The sequence below is a fragment of the Nyctereutes procyonoides genome, unplaced genomic scaffold, assembly GCF_905146905.1.
Source record: "Nyctereutes procyonoides isolate TBG_1078 unplaced genomic scaffold, NYPRO_anot_genome, whole genome shotgun sequence".
Classification (NCBI taxonomy): domain Eukaryota; kingdom Metazoa; phylum Chordata; class Mammalia; order Carnivora; family Canidae; genus Nyctereutes; species Nyctereutes procyonoides.
The window spans coordinates 16,511,061-16,525,668 of record NW_026575134.1 but is presented as its reverse complement, the minus strand read 5'-3'; the positions used below and the strand labels follow the sequence as shown (position 1 = coordinate 16,525,668).

The 14,608-nt window shown below is 45.7% G+C and overlaps 1 protein-coding gene across 1 annotated transcript in view; it reads right to left on the bottom strand.

Annotated features, from left to right (window-relative positions):
* Positions 1-9,258, bottom strand: part of SLC26A5 (solute carrier family 26 member 5) — a 55,022-nt gene extending 45,764 nt beyond the window's left edge. Inside the window, exon 1 of the mRNA XM_055301285.1 lies at positions 9,178-9,258. The gene's annotated coding sequence lies outside the window, so the exon portion shown is untranslated. The remainder of the gene's footprint in view (positions 1-9,177) is intronic.
* Between the last annotated feature and the right edge of the window lie 5,350 nt (positions 9,259-14,608).

Below are 14,608 nucleotides of genomic sequence, written 5' to 3'. Positions count from 1 at the left end.
AGGGGCCGGCTCTAGGCTTCAAATGAGTCCATATGCTCTAGTTATTTGACTCTATTCACATTCTGCTTTGTTCTAAGTAGAACTACTTACTGATCAGGATGCCCGGGTGGCTCAGCAATTGAGCGTCTGCCTTTGGCTCAGGGCATGATCCCGGTTCTGAGATCGAGTCCCACATCGGGCTCCTTATAAGGAGCTGCTTATTAGGAGCTGCTTCTCCCTCTGCCTGTGTCTCTGCCTCTGTGTATCTCTCATGAATAAATAAAGTCTTAAAAAAAAAAAGGAACTACTATCAAAACCACTCTGCCATGGAAAAATTATTTAATTTCATTACAAAAATGAAGCCCCCTCCTCCAGCACTAATTTGCTATGACTCCGTAAGTTGATAAATTCTAAGATTTACTTTTCAACTGGAACACCTGAAAGATCATTAATACTCACAAGATATGCTTCCAGATCATCTTTGGGGTAAAAAGCTCAGCAATTGAAATTGATGCTTAGGTTTGAGTGACAGATACTGTAATAAGAAAAAGTTCTGAACTTTATGTAAAAATGGAAGAAGAATCTACTGGTTTACCAGTCATTGCTTTTTCTGAAATGGTAACTTTAGTCAAAACACTACAGACATGATAAAGCTGCAAGTATTATGGGAGGGCTAGTCATGAAAAGCAACAGTTTTCCACCCCTCTTCTCCCCAAGTCTAGCCCAACTTCTTGGAACTATTTTCTTAAAATTATTGTTTTTGGTTCCTCTGGTGGGTTTATTTTGAACTCTACGTCAGTATTTCTCAAAAAGAGTGCTGTTAGTATTCCAGGGGGACTTGTGTGGAACTCCCCTGCGTATTTAGCGCTTTTTTTTTTTTTTTACGATAGTCATACAGAGAGAGAGAGAGAGAGAGAGGCAGAGACACAGGCAGAGAGAGAAGCAGGCTCCATGCAGGGAGCCTGATGTGGGACTCCATCCTGGGACTCCAGGACCACGCCCTGGGCCGAAGGCAGGCACTAAACCGCTGAGCCACCCAGGGATCCCCTTTGCTAGGTTTTATTACTATTTTATTTTGTTTACTTATGGAACAAATACAGGCGAATTCAGTCTCTTACCCCCTTCTAGAATTTCTATTAGACATTGATTGGAACTTCTTGTATCATTGCGTTTTTTTAACCTCTGACATTTCTCATCTTTTTACCTCAACGAGCTGATTCCAGATAACTTTTCTCAGATTTGGCTTCCAATTCACTAATCTACCTTTGGCTCCAATATGTTATTTAGCTAGAATATTAATTTAAAAAATCAATGTTTGTATTTTTATTTCTATATCTTCTTTTTGAAATATGCTGGTCTTTTTCAGTCACTTTTTTTCATAGTGTACTATTTTCCCTTTAGTCTTATATTCATCTCTTTAACAGTTTTTTTTTTAATTTTTTTAAATTTTTATTTATTTATGATAGTCACAGAGAGAGAGAGGCGCAGAGACATAGGCAGAGGGAGAAACAGGCTCCATGCACCGGGAGCCCGACGTGGGATTCAATCCCGGGTCTCCAGGATCACGCCCTGGGCCAAAGGCAGGCGCCAAACCGCTGCGCCACCCAGGGATCCCTCTTTAACAGTTTTTAACACACTTTTTTGTCCATATATTTCCATTATCTTCTATTCTTGAGAATCTAACTCTTCTATTTGTTTTCTTTGTTGATACTCCCTTATGGTTGTTGGCAGGTTTTTAAAATAATGAGCTCATATTAAATGGGAGGAGGGGTGGTTCCTTATCTCTTTAGGCCTGAGGCCATGTCTTCCTTCCAGGTCTGAATGTGTGACCCCATCCCTACACCCTAGGATCCAGATCCCACAGAGAGATGCCTATGGGTTGTGCTGAGCATGAGATTGCACTTACTGCTCTTTAAAAACATTTTTCTGCATTCTTCTGGTAGTCTTTAAAATTCACTATATATTTAAACATTTAATTGTGTTTTAGCCTTTGTTTTTGTGAGTCTGTACCGAGGGGAGGTCCATAAAACTCAGCTTAATACTTCATGTTGCCAGAAGTTCCATTATTATAATTGTGTGCAAACTCCCCATCACTGGTTCTATCTATTGAATGGAAGTCAAGTCATTCTTCTTGGAGCTCACTGATTATTTGACCTAATTTGTATTAATTTCTTTCTAAGTCTGGTTCGTATATTTCAGTCCAGGATTTATTTTAATTGCACTTGGGGAGTTACAGTTTTAACTCTCATTTTGCTGGAGCACATCCTTATGTAATTGATTCAGGAAGTATACATCTAAGTAAAGGGTGAGAACCTTTGAATGTCTGAAATGTCTTCATTTCATGGATAATTTCACTGGCAATAGAATTTTAAGTTCAAAATAATTTTTCCTCATATTTTTATTTTTGAGAGAGAGAGTGTGTGTGACCAAGGGTAGGAGCAGAGTGAGAGAGAATCTTAAGCTGGCTTCATGCTCAGCACAGAGCCCAATGTGGGGCTTGATCTCACGACCCTGAGATCATGACCTGAGCTGAAATCAAGAGTCTGACGCTTAATGCAATGAGCCACCCAGGTGCCCTTTCCATCATAATTTCAAAGGCATGGCTTTATTACATTTTAGTATCCAGTTCATTAATGAGAAATTTTATGTCAATCTTAAGTGACTTTATATTCCCTTTTAGATACTAATTTTAGGAGCCTCTCTATATTCTTGGACTCTGAAATTTTATAACAATTGTATGTTTGTATGGATGTTTTGTTCCCAATCACTTGATAGATCCTTTTTGTCATACTTCTCAAGTACACGGATTTTTTTTCCCTAGTATTTCTTTGTCAATCTCTCTCTCCATCTTTAAAAATTTTTTTCTTTCTAGAGCTCCAATAGGTTGATATTGGACTTACTGGTCTGTTCCTCATATGTTTTTTTTTTTTTTTTAATCTTTTCTAGCATATATATTCTCTGTCTCTTTAGTCCTGACATTTAGTCCTACCTTTCAGGAGATTTCTTAAACTTTTTTTTTTTTTTAAACTCTGGTATAGTTAATATTACTATGTTATATACTAGATTCCTTAAACTTTATCTTTTAGTCCTTCTAATTATTTTTATCATAGCAATCTTTTTTTTTAAAAAAAAAGATTTTTTTTGGTCTGTTTATTTTCCTTCTAAAAGAATTCTGTCTTTGTGCATGGAAGTATCTTCTTAATCACTCTGAGGTTACTCAGATTTTTAAAAAACTATTTTGAATGACTTCCCTGAATGATCTCCCCTCTGGCATTAGTAACTGTCTTTTTAAATACTCCATCATATGTCAGGTTATTCGTAGTTACATATTTATATTTACAAATCAAAGACTTCGTTGACTTTTGTGGTTTTCCTCCATTATCATGTATTAAGTGTTTCCAGCATAGGACCCTTCCCTGAATGAAATGGTGATCAGGAGGCTATTGCACCAGAGTTGGCTCTGCTGAGTGCTTGTTTGACTTGAGGGTTTTTTAGGCAAGAACTGGCCTGTAGGCTAGGGCCCACCCTCTTTCCAAGAGCTAGGAAGAAAAAGGATTTATCTATAATACCAAACTCATATTAGAAGCACTGTTTCATTTTATTTAATGCACAAGAATTTCCATTAATCTCTCTGCTTTAATGCCTCTGCTCATCCCTGCTCTGTCCTTGCTGACTCCATGCCCAGAGCTTCTTTCTAGAAGATCATGCTCATTCCCACCGCGGTCCTTCTTGCACTAATCTTTAGTTTTGTTTCACAGTTACTTTCCTCCAACCGTTTGTCTATCTCATTCTCTTCAGAGTTCTATTTTTTGCATAATTTATAGCCTTTTAAAAAGAGTTACAGGATAAAGAGGAGGCAATTGCTTGTGCTTAATCCTTCACTTACTTTTTTTCATTTTGAAAATTGAGGTGTGTGCTAAGTTTATCAATCAAATGTATTTTTAATATAAAACGCATAGAAGTATGAGAAGGATTTGAGAGCATTTACTACCAAATTGTAAACAGAGGTTACGTCTGGGTGGTGGAATAGTGGGTAACTTTATTTTTATTTTACTTTCTAGGATTCCCATAGTACACACTATTATTTTTGTGACAAATGTAACAAAAGCAAGTTGTAAGTGCTGATAGGAGTAAAAGGGACTTTTCTGTATCCTCTCAGGGGAGGTGTTTGCAAACACAGGAGACCCTTGGTGGAAGGGTGAAAGTCATGTCCAGAGGCCTCTCAGAACCCTAAGTTTGAGAATAGCACTGAGAGATGGATGTGGATATATATGCTGATTGACCAATCTAAGCTATCAGGTCTGTTTTCATACTTCACTTATAACCCTGGAGGCAGGTACTATTTTTTCTGCTGCCAATTACACATACCAGGCCCTCTACAGATTCGCTCACCCCTGATAGCTGAAACCAAAACCACTGAGAGTCTGCTGTGGGAATCACACAGGGGGGGCCAGTAACGACAATGACTGAGGTGAATCAAGTGAGTCTGTGCCAATCTAGAGAGTGCATGCCAACCCAGCCCCTGCTGCATACTGGCTTCCATTTAAACATTTTCTTTATATTTAGGTTCAGTTTACATAGAGCAAACTGCACAAGTCAGTGTATTGTTTAATGAGTGCCACCATACATTTCAGACTATTATGAATAGAACCTTTCTGTCACCCAGAAATTTTCCTCATGCTCTTACCTAGTCAATCCCTAGTACATCCCTAAAATCATCAAAGATTAGTTTTGCCTAGTCTACAACTTTATATAAAGATTTATTTGAGAGCAAGTGAGCATGCATGCATGCAAACTGGGTGAGGGGGAGTGGGAGAGAGAGAAACTTAAGCAGGCTCTGTGCTGACTGTGAAGTCCAAAGTGGGGCTCGATCTCAGGACCCTGAGATCATGACCTGAGTGGAAACCAGGAATCAGATGCTTACCTAGCTGTGCCACCCAAGTGCCCCATTCTAACACTTTATTTAATAGAACACCTAATTTTTAAAGAGAACTTGAAACTATGCTTTAATAAAACTTTATCAACTTTTAAATGTCAGAAGCCAACACAGGAATTTATAAAACAATGTGCAGACCCAACAAAACACACAGGCTAAATTCAGCCTACCAGCAATGCGGCCCCTTTCTGCCTGGCCTACCGTATAAAGCAAGATATATTTTGCACAAACTTCTTAATTTTGCTCATGATTGTTGGCTTTGATACTCTACCCTACACTTTTTATTCTTTAGCAACTAATAGTGCGTTCTTTACGAAGGAAGGGAGACAGGGCGTCTGGGTGGCTCAGTCGGGCATCTGCCTTTGGCTTAGGTTATGATCCCAGGATCTAGGGATCAAGCCTGGTCTGGGGCTGTGTGCTCAGCAGGAGCTCCTGTTTTTTTCCTCTCCCTCTGCTCCTCCTCCTGCTTGTGCTCCCACCCCTATCCAATCAATAAATCAATAAATCAATCTTAAAAAAAAAAGGGAGAGCCTCATCTGCAGGGTAGCAAGGAAGCAAGGGGAAGGAATGGGAGACTCAATCCTACTCCATAGCCACCTTGGGAAGAAAGGAATCCCAAGGGAAGGAATGGGTAGAGGCTGATTGGTGAGGAAAAGAAAGCTGGAGACCACCCTGAGGGCGGGCGTAAGAAAGAAGAAACAGATTGCAAAGCTGCCAGGATGTTGACAAAACAGTAAGAAGCCTCATCTTCCCATCACTTCGTAAGCATCCCACCTGAAAAGGCCTCAAAAGACCCCTAAAGATGACTTTAGCCTCTCCCAAGCTCCTGCCCCACACCCCCCACTCTCACAGATGGCCTGTCCTTCCCCTTCCCACCTTGTCACTCTGCTCTAGCCACCTACCTCCCTGCTGTGCTGTGTGTGCCAGGCACGCGCCTGCCTCAGGCTCCTGTCCCAGAGCTGCTCAGAACCTTCTCCTTCACCACCTTCAGGGCTGGGCGCACCATCATTTTCACCGATGGAGCTTTCCCTAACTAACTACCTGATTTTAAAAACTGCCCAGCCAGCTCCTCCACTGCCTTCTCCCGGCTTTATTTTCATCCAGAGCACACATCACCCTCTCACCCACGCTGTATGTCATTTCATTGTCTGTCTTTGAGAATGAAAGCTATGTAAGGACAGGTACATAATAGGAATTCACGGGACATTTATTGAATGAATGGGTGAAATCAAGGAGGGAGGGAAGAAAGAAATGAAAACCCCTGCTAGCTTTGGAGACTTGTTAAGTGTTCAATCAGACAGGGACCAGTTAAGAAAATTTTATCTTTTCTAATTGTCTTGCAACATTTCCACTGGATATTCTTTTCTAATTATCTTTCAACATTTAATTGTTTTGAGGGAGTAAAGATTTAAAAAGCAAACCAGTAAGAATCCTAGGGACCAGACCAACCCTAAAAATACTTATTAACTTCAAAAATTAAGTTTGTGGGAGGAAAAAATGCTTAAGCACACAACTGAGCATTTGAGTTTAGTAATAATTTTTTTACTTAAAGTTTTAAGTTAAAGTTTTAAGTTAAAGTTATAAGGACAAACCCATCTTTTCATAGTACATTTACTCCTGTCTCTTTTAAAAAAGATTTTTAGGGCAGCCCAGGTGGCTCAGGGGTTTGGTGCCGCCTTCAGCCCAGGGCCTAATCCTGGAGACCTAGGATCAAGTCCCACGTTGGGCTCCCTGCTGGAGCCTGCTTCTCCCTCTGCCTGTGTGTCTGCTGCTCTGTGTCTCTCATTAATAAATAGATAAAATATTTTAAAAAAATAAAAAATAAAAAAGATTTTTAAGTAATCTCTACACCTAACATGGGGCTCAAACTCATAACCTTCAGATCAAGAGTCACATGCTCCACTGTCTGAGCCAACCAGGTGCCCCACATTTACTCTACCTTAATTTAAGAAGAAGGTAAAGAATAAATTATGAAATAACAAAATAGCATGTGCCTAATATTACTAAATATTTGAGAATAATGACAGCAATAAGCATATGAAAATTAATACAAGACTTTTTTTTTAATGGCAGGGATCCGGCTCAAGATAGATGGAGAGGTGGGAGCTAGCTGGTTCTGTTGGTCTGCATTAGGTCTTGGATACCAGGTAAGGGCAGTTCCTCTAAAACACAAAGGTAGGGATCCCTGGGTGGCGCAGCAGTTTAGCACCTGCCTTTGGCCCAGGGCGCAATCCTGGAGCACCGGGATCGAATCCCACGTCAGGCTCCCTATATGGAGCCTGCTTCTCCCTCTGCCTATGTGTCTGCCTCTCTCTCTCTCTCTGTGTGACTATCATGAATAAATAAATAAAATCTTAAAAAAAAATAAAACATGAAGGTAAAGAACTCTGGTGTCAGTAGCTTTCCTAGGTTAAGAAAAAAAAATATTCCTCAACCCAAGACATCATTTAGAATTAACTCAGGCCCTGGGATCGGTCAGTGCTGGATTAGACCAAGTGTGTTCAGGCTGCCAATTCACCTGTAGAGACACCCCTCCATCCACCATGATTGGAAGATGGCAGGGAACATGCTGGAATCATGGGCACAAGTCCATATTTTCCAACACATAGCAGGTGAAATACAATGATTTGCCTACGTTTTAGAAAGCCTGAGAATGAATCTGGAGCAGCTATAAGGCCAGCAGCAGAGAGAAGAGAAAGAAATTAAGGGCAGCTCCCTTGCAATCCATGGGCCCTCTTACCCTTGTTCTACGTCTCCTCCTTAATGCCTTTCCACCTTTTGTCAACTCATGTCCGTTTCTCTTTTACTAATCTGACAGTCACACATACATAGTTTTTTTTTCGTCTTCTAGGTGTTTTGGGATGTGAAGGGCAATAGGAGAAAAAAAGAGTAGGATAAACAGAAATGAATTTCATGGATTACAATTTAATAAGTTACATCTTTAAATCTGAGAATAATTTTCAAAGTGTTAACATCTACAGAATTAACAACATAATGGCAACAAGACCGGGTCCCAACGAATGACTAAGGTAAACAATATGCTCTTTTTTTTCCTATCCCAGTTCTTGTAACTGGATAGTCTACAACTACCTGAGAAGGTGCGAGGATCACCTTTTTTATCTTAGTTTGGACACAGAAGCTCACATTTCAGCAACGATCAAGGTCATCATCTTTATCCCTTGCTGACACTTTTCTCCCATACCCCTACCAGTCACAGATCACCTCTAGGAAAAAATTTCAACAGGCTATTGAACACTGGCATGGATACCCAGAGGAGAGAGACAATCGTCTCTGGGGACACTGAGGAACAGCTAGTCATCCTGGATGGGCAAAGTTACACCGAGTTCAGTCCATCAAACGCACTGGGAACTAAGGACTCGCAAAGCACTGTGGGAATACTGAAGCAGTGAGAAGGCACAGCACCTTCCCTGAATGAACTGAAACGGCCCGGTGCAGACTGCTTCTTAGGAAGGCATATTTAGGCTTGGTTACCACTGAGTGTATGGAATCCTGGGCCAGGCTATGGAGACCAGGGATTTTGTGGGCCTGCTTTCTATCTTCAGGTGACATGATCTTAGAATCAGTTCTTGGTGAGTATTTAACCCAGTGATTCTCAATCTTGGCAAGACATTAGTGTTTCCTGGTTGCGGGGGGGGGGGGGGGGGGGGGTTGCGGGGCGGCTGCTTTTAAAAAACAGAGATGTCTGGGCCTGCCCTAGTCCAATTTAAATCAGAATCTCTGATCCAGTTGCCTTTTTTTTTTTTTAATAAACTTTTCCTGTGATTCAAATGCATAGAATTATACTTGGTAGACAACTACTGATCCCATATGACACAGAAAAACAAATTAATAAAAAAATTAATCTCTAAAGAACTTAACTGACTTGTTACTTGTCCAAGATCAGACACCTAGTTACAGATACACCTTGGATTAAAACCATGGTCTCCACCAATTTACTCATCCAATTAACATCTATCAATGGCATTGTAAGGTTGAGACCAACCACCTAGCTGTCACTCAAGAATAAGGTAAGTCAAAGCTGCTTCATATCTAAGGATCAGTTAGGCTGGTCCTGATCTAAGTTAAAAGGAGAGGGTAAGCTGTGCTGCTTCTGGCAATCTCTCTCTTACCCTTTCCTTCCAAATAGTGGTGTACGATTCAGGACTCTGGAAATGTTAAGAAATCCTGTGCTCTGCATAAAATCTATCACTACCCATGACCTGCTTTCCCATTTTATTAGTTCTAGGGGGCCCTCTACCTACCCAAATCCAATGTGCAGCACAAAGGGCAGGGGACAGGTCCCCAGATGAGAGATCTGGTATAGTTCAGTGAAACCTTGATTAGTAGGGCTGAGAGCTGGAAAACGGAGAGCTCGCTCCTCGGCCCTAGGACAGAAGAAAGAGAAGGTAAGCCAGTGGTTGCTGGTTTGTTCTTTGAAGGAAATGATGCCCAAAATGTTTCTTAATGTGGTCCATTCATTCCTAACGCCAACCAACTCACTCCCAAGACACTACGCTATTGAAGTGGTTTATACGGAATATGGTAGTTATGTAATACAAAATATACACACACAAACACACATATACATGTGCTTCCCAAAGGTGAACACTGGTGTGTGTGTGTGTGTGTGTGTGTGTGTGAGAAGGCAAGTTCAAATTCTGAATTCAACCATTCCCATCCTGAGTAATTCATGGTTACAAAAGTATGTGAGAAACTGCTCTGAGTAGGGCATTGGTACCAGGAGAAGAATCTCAGAAGCACTTTTCTTGAGAAGAACAAGAAAAAAAAATGAGATTCATGATGTTCAAGATAGAGGCTGATATTGATCATAAAAAATTAACAGGGCAACTCTTTCATCTTTTACAAATAATACAATTATTACTTTCTTTATTTATTATTATTTATTTATTTATTTATGATAGTCAGAGAGAGAGAGAGAAGAGAGGCAGAGACACAGGCAGAGGGAGAAGCAGGCTCCATGCACTGGGAGCCCGACGTGGGATTCGATCCGGGTCTCCAGGATCGCGCCCTGGGCCAAAGGCAGGCGCCAAACCGCTGCGCCACCCAGGGATCCCCAATTATTACTTTCTATTTACAGAGCACTTACTCAAAAGGCCAAGTATTTATTCCATTCCAAAGTAAATGAAGTTGTATCCACTCTGTGGATTTACCCATATCTTTGCTTCATTTCCATTTCCCTCTGACTGAATCACTGCCCCCGTCAAGGGAGGTCTTATTCCCTTGAAAGATATACAGCATTTTGTGTGTGTTTTTAAAGATTTTATTTATTTATTTGAGAGACAGAGTGAGCAAGGGAGAGAGCACATGAGCAGGGGCAGAGGGAGAAGCAGACCCCTGCTGAACAGGAAGCCCAACACTGGGCTCAATCCCAGGACCCCAGGGATCAGGACCTGAGACGAAGGCAGATGCTTCACTGAGTCACCCAAGCACCCCAGATATGCAACATTTTGAATAGTGTATGTATTTTCTAGGGATAAAGTCCTTAGCTTTGACAATATTAAAAAAAAATCTGTCTCCTCCCCCAACCCCATTCCCTAATACAATTGTTTATGAGGGTGAAGCTAAAGAGAAGATGATGTAGTTGATGATTGCTGGTATCTACACTGAGTTTCTGAAATTGGAGATTTTCTGGAAGTGTCTTCCAAAAGAACTGAAGGATGTCATGAAATTGGATCTATCCTCCAAAAGGATGAACTTAGATAAAATATAATTTGGGAAGCACCAGAGGATTACATTTATCCATGCTGACTTTGTCTTCTTTTGTGCACAGTTGTACTAGTTTGAAACCAAAGGAAAATCATCTCCTAACTTTGTTGATTTTGACTTTATTAACTCGATGATAATGCAAACACTAGGGAAGATGGACATATCTTCTTATTTAGTTATATCTCCTAGAAAATCTTTTATTTGGAATAAAATGCTAGAAAAACTACAAAATGATTAGGATATTAGGGGGACACAAATGGCATTTAGGAGGAGATAAAAACTCAACTTGTTTTTCCCAAATTTCAAGCTACACTACAAAGCTGCAGACATCAGAACAATATGGTATTGGCTGAAAAACAGATATACATATCAACAGAACAGAGAGAGCCTGGAAACAAACCCGCACATACGTGATCAGTTAATCTACAACAAAGGAGGCAAGAATATATAATGGGGGAAAAGACAGTCTCTTCAATAAATGATGCTGGGAAAACTGAGCAGCTACATGCAGAAGAATGAAACCGGACCACTGTCTCACACCACACACAACAATAAAACTCAAAATTAAGGACCTAGATGTGTGGCCTGAAACCACAAGATTCCCAGGAGAAAACACATTAGGCCTGGAAAACTCAATTTTTAAAAAAGATTTTATTTATTTATTCATGAGAGACACACAGAGAGAGGCAGATACATAGCAGAGAGAGAAGCTGGTTCCCTGCAGGGAGTCCGATGTGGGACAGGGACTCTAGGGTCACGCCCTGGGCGGAAGGCTGAGGCTCAAGCGCTGAGCCACCCAGGTGTCCCTCAACTGGTTTTGATTTAAATTGAAGACGCAGCACAAACCTGCGTCTACACCTGACAGGTGAGTCCACTGTTGTTGCTGTGGTTTTAATTGGAAAATTATTCTATCTTCCATTCTTCTGCAGCGTTTAGCAAAGCGTCCCATACAGGGAAGGTGCTCGAATACTTGCTGGATTGAGGCAATTCTTTGGTATCGCTCATAAATTAATGAGCAACTTGTAACTCTGTATAGTTTCAGAGTAGTTAAAGAGAAAAAAAAAGAAATGCTACGTCACAGGATTGGGCCTTGAGGTGTTCCCTAACAGGCCAGAAGGCTTTCCAGCAGTGCACTTAAGATAGCAGGCAGAGCAACCTTACCTAGGCGGTCTACACTCGGAGCTTTTTTCTAATGCAAATTAGTCTGACTTTCTCTCCCGGGCCTCTGGCCTCCCACCTGAGTCTTCTGAACAAGAAATGCTACAGTCATTAGACGGTCTGCCCGGCAAAAAAAACGATTCCAAGTTTCATTTCAAATAGGCCTCTGCTTCCTGGGGCATACATACTTCAGCTTGCCCTCTATTTCCAAGCTTAACTTAAATTCTGGATATTATGTGCATTTTTAAAAATTTTATTTACTTATTCGAGAGAGAGAGAGAAAGGCCGAGACATAGGCAGAGGGAGGAGCAGGATTCCTGCAGGGAGCCCGACGTGGGGCTCGAGCCCAGGTCTCCAGGATCACGCCCTGGGTCGAAGGCAGGCGCTTAACCGCTGGGCCACCAGGGCTGCCCTATTATGTGCGTTTTTAAAAAAAGATTTTATTTATTTATTCATGAGAGACACAGAGAGAGAGAGAGGCAGAGGGCGGAGCAGGCTCTCTGCAGGGAGCCCGACGCGGGGCTCGATCCCGGGGCTGGATCCCAGCCCCCCCCCCCCATCCCGCCCTGGGCCGACGGCGGCGCTGAGCCGGGGAGCCCCCGGGGTCCCTACACACTCGGCGCGCTTCTGGCTAAGGCACAGGCCTCCGGGGTCTCGGAGGGGAAACAGCTGAACCTCGGTGCTCTGCAGCCCCAACTACCATTTTTGCTACGAGCGCTCCCATCCACGGGGGACCAGCGCCAGACCCCGAAGCCACAACCCGACGGCTCCCATCCACGGGGGACCAGCGCCAGACCCCGGCGGCCCTCCCTCCGCCCGCTCCCCCCGCTGCGCGCCCGCGACTCCCAGCGCGGCTCCTTCCCGGCGTGTAAGGGGGCGCGGGGGGGGGCAGGGGGGCGGTCGGGGGCGTCAACGAGGAAAGCCGCGGACTGTATCCGCTCGGGCGCAGACACCGCCGGGGCGGCGGCCACTCGGTCGCCTCTTCAGCTTTAGGGAGACTGAGGCCCGCGGACAGACGGCGCGCCCCGCGGCCGGGCCCCCGCCGCCCCTCCTCCCGGCCCGCGCCCCCGCGCTCGGACGCCGCGCCCCTCGCGCGCACTCACCGGCCGGCGCTGCCCGGGGGAGCCCAGGGCCCAGCCGCCTCGACCCGCGCCTCAGCCTCCGCGCGCGGCTCTCGGAGGAGGCGCCGACCTGCTGTGCGGCCAGAACGCCCCGCGCGCCGCCCGCAGCCCGAGCCCGCCCCCTCCGCCCGGGGGACCCCGCCCCCTCCCGGGGACCCCGCCCCCTCCGCCCGGGCCCCGCCCCCTCCGCCCGGGGACCCCGCCCCCTCCCGGGGCCCCGCCCCCTCCCCTCAGATCGGGACCCCGCGAGCCCGACGGCTCCCGGCCGACGGCTGGAACTTCGGGGCGGGGCGTGCCTGGCGCTAGAAGCCGGGCTGTGGGCTCCCGCTGTTCCGGAGCCGCCGCCCCGCCTCCGCCTCCGCCTCCGCCCCCGCCTCCCGCTGGCCGCGCCCCCGCGGGGCCTCGTGCAGCCCAGGGCGGCCCGGGGTCGGGCGAGACGCCGCTTAGTCGTACCGACGGGGCAGCGAGGTCCCCGCGCGGCCACCCCGGCGGCCCTGCGGACTCACGGCCGGGGGCCGCGGAGACGCAGCGGGACCGGCTCCCTCCCTAAGGCTCCGTGGCCGCAGGAGGGCACAGGTCCGTTCTTGAGCCATTCGAGTTAGAATGTACAAAACATCTTTAAAAAAAAAATAAGTAAAAAAGAAGCAAAGCAGGCGCGCCTTCCACTCGGGAGAAAGGCAGACACCGGGGGGCGGCGGCGGCGAACCGGTCTCGTGTCCCGGGCCGGAGCCGGCGGCCGAGCGCTGCGTGCTAGACGGCGCGGCCCGGGCGCCCCGCCCCGCCCCGCCCCCCGGGAGCGTGCTCCTGCCTCTCCGTGGGGACCAGGCCCCGCTGCTCCCGCGGCGTCCCCCCGCCGCAGCCTCGGGCGCCTCTGCTTAGGCCGTCGGCTCGCTGCCCGGGGCGCAGGGGCGCCGCAGCCCCCGCCCCAGCGGAGCACCCCCCCCCCCGCAGGGGCCGACCCTCCTCTGCGCCCCGCTCCGCGCGGGGGCCCCGTCTTCACCGAGACCCGAATCCCGGGCCGAGGACCGACCGCGGGCCCCTGTCCTCACAGAAGGGCGTCCGCAGGGGGCACTGGGTTCCTGCGACAGGGCTGCTGGTGTTCCTTACACATTTGACACTTGGCCTTGCCCATCGTAGCAGGTCCTCCTGTCACCCGCGTGTCTGGGAGCCCAGGACTTAAGTTATGAGGCCGATTCCAGTCACCTGGGGATCTTGTTAAAAAAGCAGATTCTGGGATCCCTGGGTGGCTCAGCGGTTGAGCGCCTGCCTTGGGTCCAGGGCGTGATCCTGGATCCTGGAGCACCGGGCTCCCTGCGTGGAGCCTGCTTCTCCCTCTGCCTGGGTCTCTGCCTCTCTCTCTCTCTCTCTGTGTGTCTCTCATGAATAAATAAATAAAATATTAAAAAAAAAACCCGGATTCTAATTCAGTGGGCCTGGAACGGGGGCTGACATAAGCCCTAGGTCGTGCTGATTATTTATTTATTTATTTATTTATTTATTTATTTATTTGCTGATGTATTTAAAATTTTTTGAATTTAAAAAGAGCACAAGCGTGGGGAGGGGCAGGGGCAGAGAGAGACGGAGAGACAGAAGCTCAAGCAGACTCCCAGGTGAGCACCCAGCCCTGGCGGGGGGCTCCATCTCACCATCCTGAGACCATGACCTGAGCCAGAATGAAGGGTAGGAC